Below are 10,884 nucleotides of genomic sequence, written 5' to 3'. Positions count from 1 at the left end.
GCAATGGCTTTTACCAAAAATGCCTTATTTTGTAAAATGCTCTTTAATATCTTTAGTACACATTATTTAATTTCTTTCTCAGAGAAGCCCCCATGAGAAGGATGAAAAACTCTTTGAAGAATAAAACGGCTATTATACAATCCAGCTGTCTCTCTTCTCTTCCAGTTATATAGCCAAAGAAAATAAAATCATTATCTCAAAAAAATACCAACACTCCCATGTTCATTGCAGCATTATCCACAACAGCCAAGATATGGAAACTACCTAAATATCCATGGACAGATGAATAAAGAAAACGCAGTGGATACACACACACACACACACACACACACACACTATAGACTATTACTCATTCATAAAAAAGGAAAGTCTGCCATTTGTGACAACATGGATGAACCCGGAGGACATTATGTTAAAGTGAAATAAGCCAGGCACAGAAAGACAGATACTACATGATCTTACTTATATGTGGAATCTAAAACAGTCGAACTCCTAGAGGGAGGGAGTAGAATGGTGGTTACCAGGATCTGGAAAGGCAGGGGAAATACAGAGATGCTGATCGAAGGGTACACACTTTCAGATATAAGATGAACAATTCTGGGGACCTAATGTACGGCATGGGTGGGCATGGGTGTGGAAAATTTTGGTAATCATTACACAGTGTATAGGTATATCAAAGGAAAAAGACCTCACTGATATCACATTATAGGAGAAAACTATGTGAGAGGCAGTCCATGTAAAAGGAAAATGATACACTCGTGCCCCTCAAGGAGGCTTGAGAGGGACCGCAAATGAGGAATTATTTACATGATAAACATGGGCCCAAAGAGAGGCAGGAACCAAGGCAACTTGATGAGTTTGAAACAAATGTTATTTCCCTTCTCTTTATAGACTTTGATACCTGTCAACCGTCTTCCATTTACCTCTCTTCACAGATCTCTCCACCACTTTCTCCTAATTCCTTCCCCATTCCCAGCCAGAACTCCTGATGAGGGTAATCCAAATGAAAACTAACTGGGGAGACTTGAATGTGTTTTTCCAACTCAAAGCCTTCTCATGCTGCAGCCCTTTGTAGGTGGGCATACCAATTCATCCTTCCTTGGCCCTTCTCTACAGCCTCCCACCCACACAAACTATGCCAGCTAATTCAACAGGGGGTAAAATATTGCTCACAAAATGCAATAACTCACTGCCCACCTTTGCCAGAGATTCAGCATCCTACAGGGGCCAGTAAAAACAGAATAATCAAAGAAAAAGGAGAACTTGTAGGTTATCAGTAATGCAATTATTATCAACTGGGATTCTCGGCCTAGGAGTGTCTTGTTTACAAATTAGCAAGCCAGGTGATAGAATTTCTTTTCTACAGCCTTGATGTTGATCAGTTTCCCCGGCCCATTCCATGGCTTGTCATTCCTGCCTCTGCAGGCCAGCTAGAGACTGGCTTTGCTCTCAGTAAAGCAGGACTGACTCAAAACACCGGCTATATTATTGTCCTGGAGGCAGGGCACAGGGGCTGGTTTATTGGGTATTACCCAAGTAGACCAGGTTTTCTTTTTTTTTTTTTTTCATCACCTGCTGCTTTTTCTCTCTCCCTTGCTATACTTCTTGATTACCCATATTTATGACTACATTGTTTGCCTAGGGAGGCAGCTATGCCATTGCAATGCTTGAGATCTCATGTTATCAGCAGTAATACTATTAGAAACTTAGACCATTCACCTTTTCATGTATTGTGACTCAGAAGATAATGATTGTGGCCAAGTCTTCAGAATAAGAAAGGTGTAACAATGAGTACAAAAAAGATATCCCAAATTTGGACAACTAAATAATAAGAATTGCATAATTAACTGATCTGGATGACCCAAGGGAATCCATAGAGGTGCTACCTATGGCCTCACTATTTTTTTGGTCATGTTGTAGCCTTTTCTTAATTTTTAGCCTCTTTCCATTATGAAAAATTTCATCTCTGCTTCAGTATATGTTAATCTCACAGGCATCCATCCCAACATAAACCTTCAGGTCATAGTTGAGATGATGTGTCAAAAGGGGGACCCATGTAATCTGTGGCAATAAGAGGAAAAGGAGAGGGTTTTCCCTTTAATACCTGACATATAGTAGGGGTTTAATAAATTGTTTTAGGATGAATTTGGGGAAGTAAATTAATATATTTCAATCACGTTTAAAATACTCTGTATTTGACTTTTTTTAAAAAGCGTTTGAATTTTTTTCTCAATATGTCAGAAGTTGATGCACAGGGGGAAAGCGAAATTCCCAGGAGTAAGACGTGCAAGAAGGAGGCCAACCTTGCATTTCAGGGCTGAGTTCCCTAAACTGTGTGCTTGAAGGAAGTTCTCCCCTTGCAGACACACTGCTGAGTGATAAGGAAGCACCTAGACTCCACTATGACAGACTTGGTTCTGAGGCCTATGAAATGTTGATGGGAAGAAGAGAAGCAGGAAAATCTATCTATTCAAATTTGCAAGAGGTGGAAACTTTATTCACCTTCCTGGATAGACTATTCCATTGTCAAAGTAAAGCTAAGGCCATGGAAAATGAGTTATTTGAGAGTCTCTCGCTCCAAGGAAGAACATGCTGGCCTAATTGTCCCCTCAGTCAGGGGAGAGAATTGTAAAAAAAACACTTAAACGGGCCTAAGTAAAGGTCCAGCACATTATTTATTTAAGACTGAATTAGGATTGAGTCATTCCAACTCTGAAAAAAGAATGTTGTTGGATTCCTATATATTTGATGGGACCGTCCCATTGAAAACCATTGTGAAGTCTGGTTTCCCAAGCACAAAATGACACTTTCACTGTCAGTCTTTCTAGGAATCTGGCAGAATCCAGGACCAGGATTAGCCTTATTTTTTAAGCGACCTTAGGCTAACAGTGGCTCTCTGGGCCTCCAGACAATTGGCCAGGGACTCTGAAAGCCGGAAACAAAGTTGAGAGAACTCCAGGCTGGTGGAGAAAAACAGGTGGCCTTCATCACCAGAATGTGCCCCATAGAAGCAACAAAGCAGCAAGCGAGGTTCTTAAATGAGGGCCTGTGGGCCTCGTCAAGATCTGGAGGAGTCATCTGCAACTTACTGCTGAGTGAGAAGGCTAGGCAGTGTCTTTAAGGTCCTGCCAGCTTTAACATTGTATGCTTTCTTTTTCTTTTGTTCAATCTCTCACCACAACTGGAAGTGTTGCCTCAACTACACAGGAGAAAGTTTGCAGTAACTTAGAGAAAACATTATTTTAATCACCAGCGTATGTTCTCTGGCACCCTGGACAAATCCGTCAGCAGTGGCAACACTGACCAGGTCCAGATTGGGGCCGCTGCAGTGGATGTGGATCCATTGAAACCAGGGGTCTTCAGTGCTCCTGACTCCTCACAGCTCTGTTCCTATGATAAGGATGGTCAGCAAAGCCAGCAACCTTGAAGGGGGACCTTCTCCTAATCTCCCTGCCTGCTGAGAGAGTGTACAGAAGCAACCACCTGTCAGCTGCGATGAATCCAATGATAATTACATAAATCATTAACAATACTTGATATTTGCTCATCACATTTCTCATTTCAAACTGCTCATAAAACTGTATCTCATGGGTGGCGTTGCCGGCACAACAGAATTCCAAGGAAAGATTATGGGCTAAGTAAATAAAGCCTGGAGGTTGCTTTAAAGCCTAGGAGTCTATTATTAACACTTTCCTTTTTGTTTAACTTTTTCTTCTGGAAGTGTTCAAACATACCAAAAATAGAGAAAATATTATAATGAATCCTTATGTATCCAAAACCTAGCTTCAAAAATTATGTATGGCTTTACAGTCTTGTTTCGTTCATACCTGCAACTTCATTGAGGGTGAGTGTTGGGGTATTCTGAAGCAAATCAGTGACAACATATTTTCCCCATGGATACTTTGGTGTCATTAATAAAAACCCCTAGGTTATGCTATTAATTTGAAATCTACTATAAATCTATCTGATGAATAAATCAAACAGATTTTTAACAAACTGCTTTCCTTGCCAAATATTCCCATTTGCTAGAACTAGAGATTATTCATCAAAATACCTGTGACAGTAGAAACATACCACTTGTCTACTCACATAAGACATAGCATTCTTAGAATAGGAATAGGTCTCTGAATTGATGTCCCAGTAATTTAGAGATTGATGATATCCTACCAATACTTTAAGGAGCAGACATTTTAAAATGATGGTATAGACCCACTAGTCTGACCTTCTCTCTGTTAGTCACAGTTGGGCTGTGGTCATTCCCAGATTCCCTAAAATTAGAACAGGTAATAGGTCACCTGTGTGAACTGCACCAAGACCAGCCCCACAGCCCACAGCCACAGAAATAAGATCTCTCTCTTTCTGTGTGTATGTCTGTTTCTGCCTCTCCCACATCACTCACACATACACACACACATACCGCCTCACTGGGAAGAAATGAGCAGGTATGGAAGAGACATTCTCAGAGATGGATCTCCACTGTGCTCAGTCTTGACTTATTCACTGTCAATGCTCCAAGGGATGAGCTCTGGAAGTCACCAGTAACTTGGTCAAACATCCCCAGCTACTTCTTCATCCTTCTGATCCAGTCACGAGGTTCCTACACTGAAGTTTTATCTTCATAAAACATTTTATGATTTTTTGAAGTATAGTAAAGAAGAATTTAAGCTCTTCCACAGGAAGTAACTACTAGAAACTGATGATAAACTGTGAAAAGTGGCTGTCTCTAAGGATAGAGAAAGGGATGGCAGGGTTAGAGGAGGTGATTGCTGCACAGTGTGTCTTGCATGCATTTGATCTTTAACTTTTTGCTATAAATACATACTCATTAAAATGTTTAAAATAAACTTGTTAAGTGTAATCAAGCAAACACAGAAATGCACATATTTTTTAAACTGGCCCATAAGGTGCTTGAATCTTTTTGCTCCTTCATCTTCATTTCCTGACCTTTAAACTCTGGAGGCCTCTGGGCTGTTCCCCCAAATTTTCCTCTTCTCTGTATACACTCTCTTTCTTGGAATATCACTTAGCCCACAGCTTGAAACACCAACTGTAAGCTGGTAGCCTCTGAATTTATGTCCAAGTCACAGAACTTTAACTTACACTTCAGATTTGCAACTGCCATATCAAATTGCCTCTGGATGTCTAACAAGGCTTCAGTCTTAACATGTCCAAAACTTCCCCATCACATCCACTCCTCCTGTGATGTTTACTATGTCAGGAAATGGAAACAAGTGAGTACTCCTCTCTTTCTCTGCAACCCCACATCAAATCCATAAGCGATCCTTTCAGTCCTATCCTGCCTCTTCCCTCCTCTTCACAGGCAACAGCCTCCTCTTCACAGGCATCCCCTGTTCTTGCCCTTGCCTCATTGATTTCTATTCTACACCTAGTAACCAGTGGGATCCTTTTAAAAAGTAAGCCAAGGCCAGGTGTGGTGGCTCATACCTGTAATCCCAGCACTTTGGGAGGCTGAGGCAGGCAGATCACTTGAGGTCAGGAGTTTGAGAGCAGCCTGGCCAACATGGTGAAACCCTGTCTCTACTAAAAATACAAAAATTAGCCAGGTGTGGTGTTGCGTACCTGCAATCCCAGCTACTTGGGGGGCTGAGGCACGAAAATCCCTTGAGCCCGGGAGGCAGAGGTTGCAATGAGCTGAGGTGGCAGCACTGCACTCCAGCCTGGGTGACAGCATGAGACTCCGTCTCAAAAATAATAATAATAATAATAATTATTATTATTAAATAAATAAATAATAAAAATAGAAAGTAAGCCAGATGCTGACATTCCTGGAGTCAAATCCTCCAGTGCCTCCCAATTCACTCAGAAGACAGAGTCAGCCCCCACACCAAGGCCCATGGGCCACATGGTCCATCTCCAGCCTGTCCGACTCCTGCCATCTTCCCCATCAGGCATTCTGCTCTAGTCTCCTCACTATTCCTTCAGATACCAAAATCTTTTTTGCCCCAGAACCTTTGCTCCTCCTGGCACGCCCTTTCTCCACATCTCACTTGCCCCGTCCCTTCCTGCAGGTGTGTGCTCAAAGGTCACTTGTCAGAGAGGTCTTCCATGATAACCCTAAAGAGTACCCGTACTCATTCACTGGCCCCTTGCTGTGCCACATCCCTTCACAGCAAGAATCCTTACATCATACATTACTTATTTAATGATTCATTTTGAATTTTTTCTGTCTCCCCCACCCCACCCCCAACAGAATCTAAATTCCATGAGGAGAGGGGCTTAACTCTTATTCGATGCTCTATTTCCATTACCTGGATCAAGTCTTGGCACATGGTAGACTCAATAAACATGTCCAGAGTGAATCAAGTATGTTATATATTCTGTCTATCCCCATGATGGACACCACTGCAGAATGGATAGCTTTTATGAGGTTTCAAACTTAATTTTCAGCCCCAATACAAATTGAAGAGGACTAAAAGGGAGGGTTGTGCTGATTTTAAATAATGTATTAATTCTTAAAATCTACATCATTTTATGAATCCCTATACCATTTCTGGCACAACCTGAATGTAACCTCTGCGGGATATGATTTACTGTGCTTTAAACTTGGGCCACGCCTACAAGTCATCTGTAGCACAGATGACTTGGGAAATAAATACTAGTGCAGACAGGGCTGATATTATGACTAGTGTGGTCTAATGTATAAAGTAGATGTTAGGAAATAGGGAGACCGGAGCAGATGCACCCAGGAAGTCCCTGGATGCACTGGGCTTTTGGTACTCTCAGAATCTGACTGTGGAACTTTAATTCCCAGGACAGATAAGGGTATAGATATTCCTTAGACCACTACAAAGATTATTTCTTCATCTTGTCCATTTTTTTTTTTTTTTTTTTTTTTTTTGAGATGGAGTCTCACTCTGTCGCCCAGGCTGAAGTGCAGTGGCGTGATCTTGGCTCACTGCAAGCTCCACCTCCCAGGTTCACGCCATTCTCCTGCCTCCTGAGTAGCTGGGACTACAGGCACCCACCATCACACCCGGCTAATTTTTTTTGTATTTTTAGTAGTGACGGGGTTTCACCATGTTAGCCAGGATGGTCTCGATCTCCTGACCTCATGATCCGCCCGCCTCCGCCTCCCAAAGTGCTGGGATTACAGGCATCAGCCACCGCGCCCGGCCCATCTTGTCCATTCTTAATTTCATCCCTGTAACACCTCAGCTTGCCTCACAATTTGGATTCCTGTCTGGACCACCAGTATTTGTCTTGGCAACTAATTATGCATATTAATTATGAATGCAGAGCTACCTATTCCTTACCTCTATGGAACACTATTCCTGCAAGATAGAATAAAATGACTCAGTGATAGAAAGACGCTATGTCTTCCTGCCTTACATACAGTGAATATGTATTTCTCATGCAATTTGAATGAAAACTCACTTTTTTGAGAAATTAGATAAAATTATTTTAAAGTTCACATGGAAAAATAATAGTCAAAGAATGGCTGAATAATTTTTTTTTAAAGAGAGTAAAGGAACAAGACTACTTGTCATGGAAATAAAAGTTTAAAATATATGTATAATAATTAGTGTGGTACTAGTGTAAGAACAGACAGGTCAATGGTGAGTGATACCTACAGAAATTTACTATTGTATTTAAAGGAGAATTATAAGTCATAGGAAGTGAAATAACTATTCAATAAGTCATGTAGGAATTATTGATTAACTGTTCAATGCAAAATTTTTAGTCTTACTTCTTACCACGTATCAATATAGGCATTGAGTAGATTAAGAAATTAAATGTAGGAAATCAATTTATAAATAACCAAAAAAGAAAAAAAAGGGGGGGGCCAGGTGCAGTGGCTCACACCTGTAATCCCAGCACTTTGAGAGGCTGAGGCGGGCAGATCACTTGAGGTCAGGAGTTCGAGACCAGCCTGGCCAACAAGGCAAAACCCCGTCTCTACTAAAAATACATAAATTAGATGGGCATGGTGGCGTACACCTGTAATCCCAGCTACTAGTGGGGCTAAGGCAGGAGAATTGCTTAAACCCGGGATGTGGAGGTTGCAGTGAGCCAAGATCGTGCCACTGCACTCCAGCCTGGGCAACAGAGCAAGACTCTGTCTTGAAAAAATAAAAAATAAAAATAAAGTAAATGTTGATCAAATTTTTGGTGGGGGACCAACTTTCTAAATGTCAAAGCAACATAAAAAGTCACAAAAAAGGCTGGGCGTAGTGGCTCACTCCTGTAATCCCAGCACTTTGGGAGGCCGAGGCAGGCAGATCATGAGTCCAGGAGATTGAGGCCATCCTGGCTAACATGGTGAAACCCTGTCTCCACTTAAAAAAAAAAAAAAATTAGCTGGGCGTGGTGGTGGGTCCCTGTAGTCCCAGCTACTTGGGAGGCTAAGGCAGGAGAATGGCGTGAACCTGGGAGGAGAAGCTTGCAGTGAGCCGAGATTGCACCACTGCACTCCAGCCTGGGCAACAGAGGGAGACTCCGTCTCAAAAAAAAAAAAAAAAAAAAAAAATCACAAAAAAACTGATTATGTAGCAAATAAATGGCATTGGAAACATACATTATATTAACAATTAAATAATATTAAATATTATGCCAGACAAAAGATTAATATTCTTATGCATAAAGAACTCATACAAATTGGTAATGAGTATCGGGCATCACAGAAAGACAGTGCAAATGAGCAAAGGACAAGCGAGCAAAGGGCATCACGGACAGACGGTGCGCTGAAGAGGAACCACAATTCGCCAACATGTAGTTTGAAAACATGATTAGAGATTTAATTACAAAACATAAACATGAAACAAAATGTTATTTTCCTCTGACAAATTGGCAAAAACAATTTTAAGTGGCAATACCTCATTTAGACAAGGGTGAAATGAAACTGATACTCATATACACTGGTGAATCAACAATTTGGCAGCACAATCAAGAGAACCTTACAATTGTGAATGCACTTTAACCCAGCATTGCCACCTTTATCATAAGCCAGCCACCTGAATGGCAGATCATATTTCCCCAACCTGTCTCCCCTCATTCTGTATTTCATTTCTTGCCTTGAAGCTGTCTTTCCTGCCTGGCTGTGAGCCTGATGAGAAGGAACGTCTGTTTTCTTCCTGGCTGTCCCAGTGCTATGCACGGGGCTTAGTATCACAGGGCTTAGTAAGAATGATATTTGGTCAAAACTTTAGGCACAACAAAAAGGGAGGGTCTTGACTATCTAGCAATGAAAGATGGCTAAATAAATGATCAAACACACATACAACAGAAAACATACATAAGAATGATGCAGGCCACTCCATCTCAAAAAAAAAAAAAAGGATGCATATAAAAAGTTTCTAAATCAGATCTCAAATTGTTCATATTCTGATGTTAAGGGTAAAAATAACACAAAATGGATATAGAGCATAATTTCAACATGTAAACATACATATATCTATTTTAAGATATATAGTCCTCCCTTGGTATCTGTGGGAATTGGTTTCAGGACCCCCATGGATACCAAAATCCATGGATGCTCAAGGCCCTGATATAAAATGGCATAGTATTTACACGTAACCTAGGCATATCATCCTATATACTTTAATCTTTAGACTACTTACAATACCTAATAAAATGTAAACAGTCATTCTACTATATTATTTAGGGAAAAATGACAAGAAAAAGGCTGCATGTGTTCAGTGCAGATGCAACCTTCCTAGGCCTAACTACATAGTACATGTCAGCAACAAGGTAACGTTACCACCGATGCTGAACCTGTGAATGTGGAGGGCTGACTGTTCTATTATATTTATGTGCCATTCATAATTTAAAAAATGAGAAGTCTAATGGGGGTACTATGAAGAAACTGTGGCCAGTAAACCTCCCACACGGAGAGATCTGACAAGCAAGAAAATGTGCTTGTCTCAACTGGGTCACTAGGTGAAAGGAGAAAATAATCTTGCCTAAGAATGTGAACTACAAGTCAGTATTGAAGCTAGGTTGTGTGGTTGAATGAACCTCAGTGGAGAATTTATTCAAAGCAGTCTCAAGTTGGTGGTGCCTCTAGATGGCTAACAAAAGCAAGTCAAAATGTCCTCTATGAGAACTAGACCTCAGCAGAGACTAGCAGCAATCGTGAGTCACTATGGCAACAGTAAAAACTAAACATTTTTGCACCCTAGAATTGATGAAATAGGATCAGCAATATCTTAACAGTGGCCAACTCAGTGGTGAGATTATAGATCAAAGATAGTTTTCTGTATTTGATATAACATAGACATATTTAGTATTTGGGAAAGTACAATAAATTTTCAGTTTTACACATATGGTGTCCTAGGTGAAATCATTTTGAAATATTACATCAGACTAGGGTCCCTGAATATGATTGCTCCTTCCTCTCTTCTTTTCATCAACAGCAGAGCTATTCTAATAGCTAAATTCAATTAGTTCCCTCTCTATCATCTTGTGAAATTCAGTCACCAAAGAGGAGATAACTGATGGTCAGGTATAATACCTCAATCAGACTGTGAATGCATGTGCTAAGAGGGATGTCATCACTGTCATCAACATTTTTGAACACCTACTAGGTCCAAGATGTTAGATAAAGCCTGACAAGAGGGCCCATTGCACAGAATTGTAAGTCTCTACTTTCATTCATATATTTAATTTAATTGACAAGTATTCGTTGGACACTTATCATGCACCAGGAATTTAAAGATAGACATTGTGGCTGATAAGCCAGTATATACACACAAATGAAGACTGAGAAGGCCATAGGCTTAGGGTTTGGAAATTTTCCTTTTCTGTTTATATGAAAAACTGATTGGGAGGGGAATTACGAGTTTATTTCCTGGTATATACACAGCTTGAGGGTATTAAATCTAGGATGTGCTGGCGGGTGGGAGGGTGGAAGATGGCTATTCCTAC

At 40.7% G+C, this 10,884-nt stretch overlaps 1 long non-coding RNA gene across 1 annotated transcript in view; it reads left to right on the top strand.

The window, feature by feature from the left end:
• The window catches only part of LOC111521542, a 34,187-nt gene extending 30,815 nt beyond the window's left edge, over positions 1-3,372 (top strand). Inside the window, exon 4 of the long non-coding RNA XR_002724984.1 lies at positions 2,242-3,372. This is a non-coding gene — a long non-coding RNA (uncharacterized LOC111521542). The remainder of the gene's footprint in view (positions 1-2,241) is intronic.
• The last annotated feature ends 7,512 nt before the right edge of the window (positions 3,373-10,884 follow it).

This window comes from Piliocolobus tephrosceles, chromosome 8, assembly GCF_002776525.5.
Source record: "Piliocolobus tephrosceles isolate RC106 chromosome 8, ASM277652v3, whole genome shotgun sequence".
In the NCBI taxonomy this organism is placed as follows: Eukaryota; Metazoa; Chordata; class Mammalia; order Primates; family Cercopithecidae; genus Piliocolobus; species Piliocolobus tephrosceles.
Note: the sequence above shows the minus strand (reverse complement) of the source record. Positions and strands in the feature narration are given on the sequence as shown.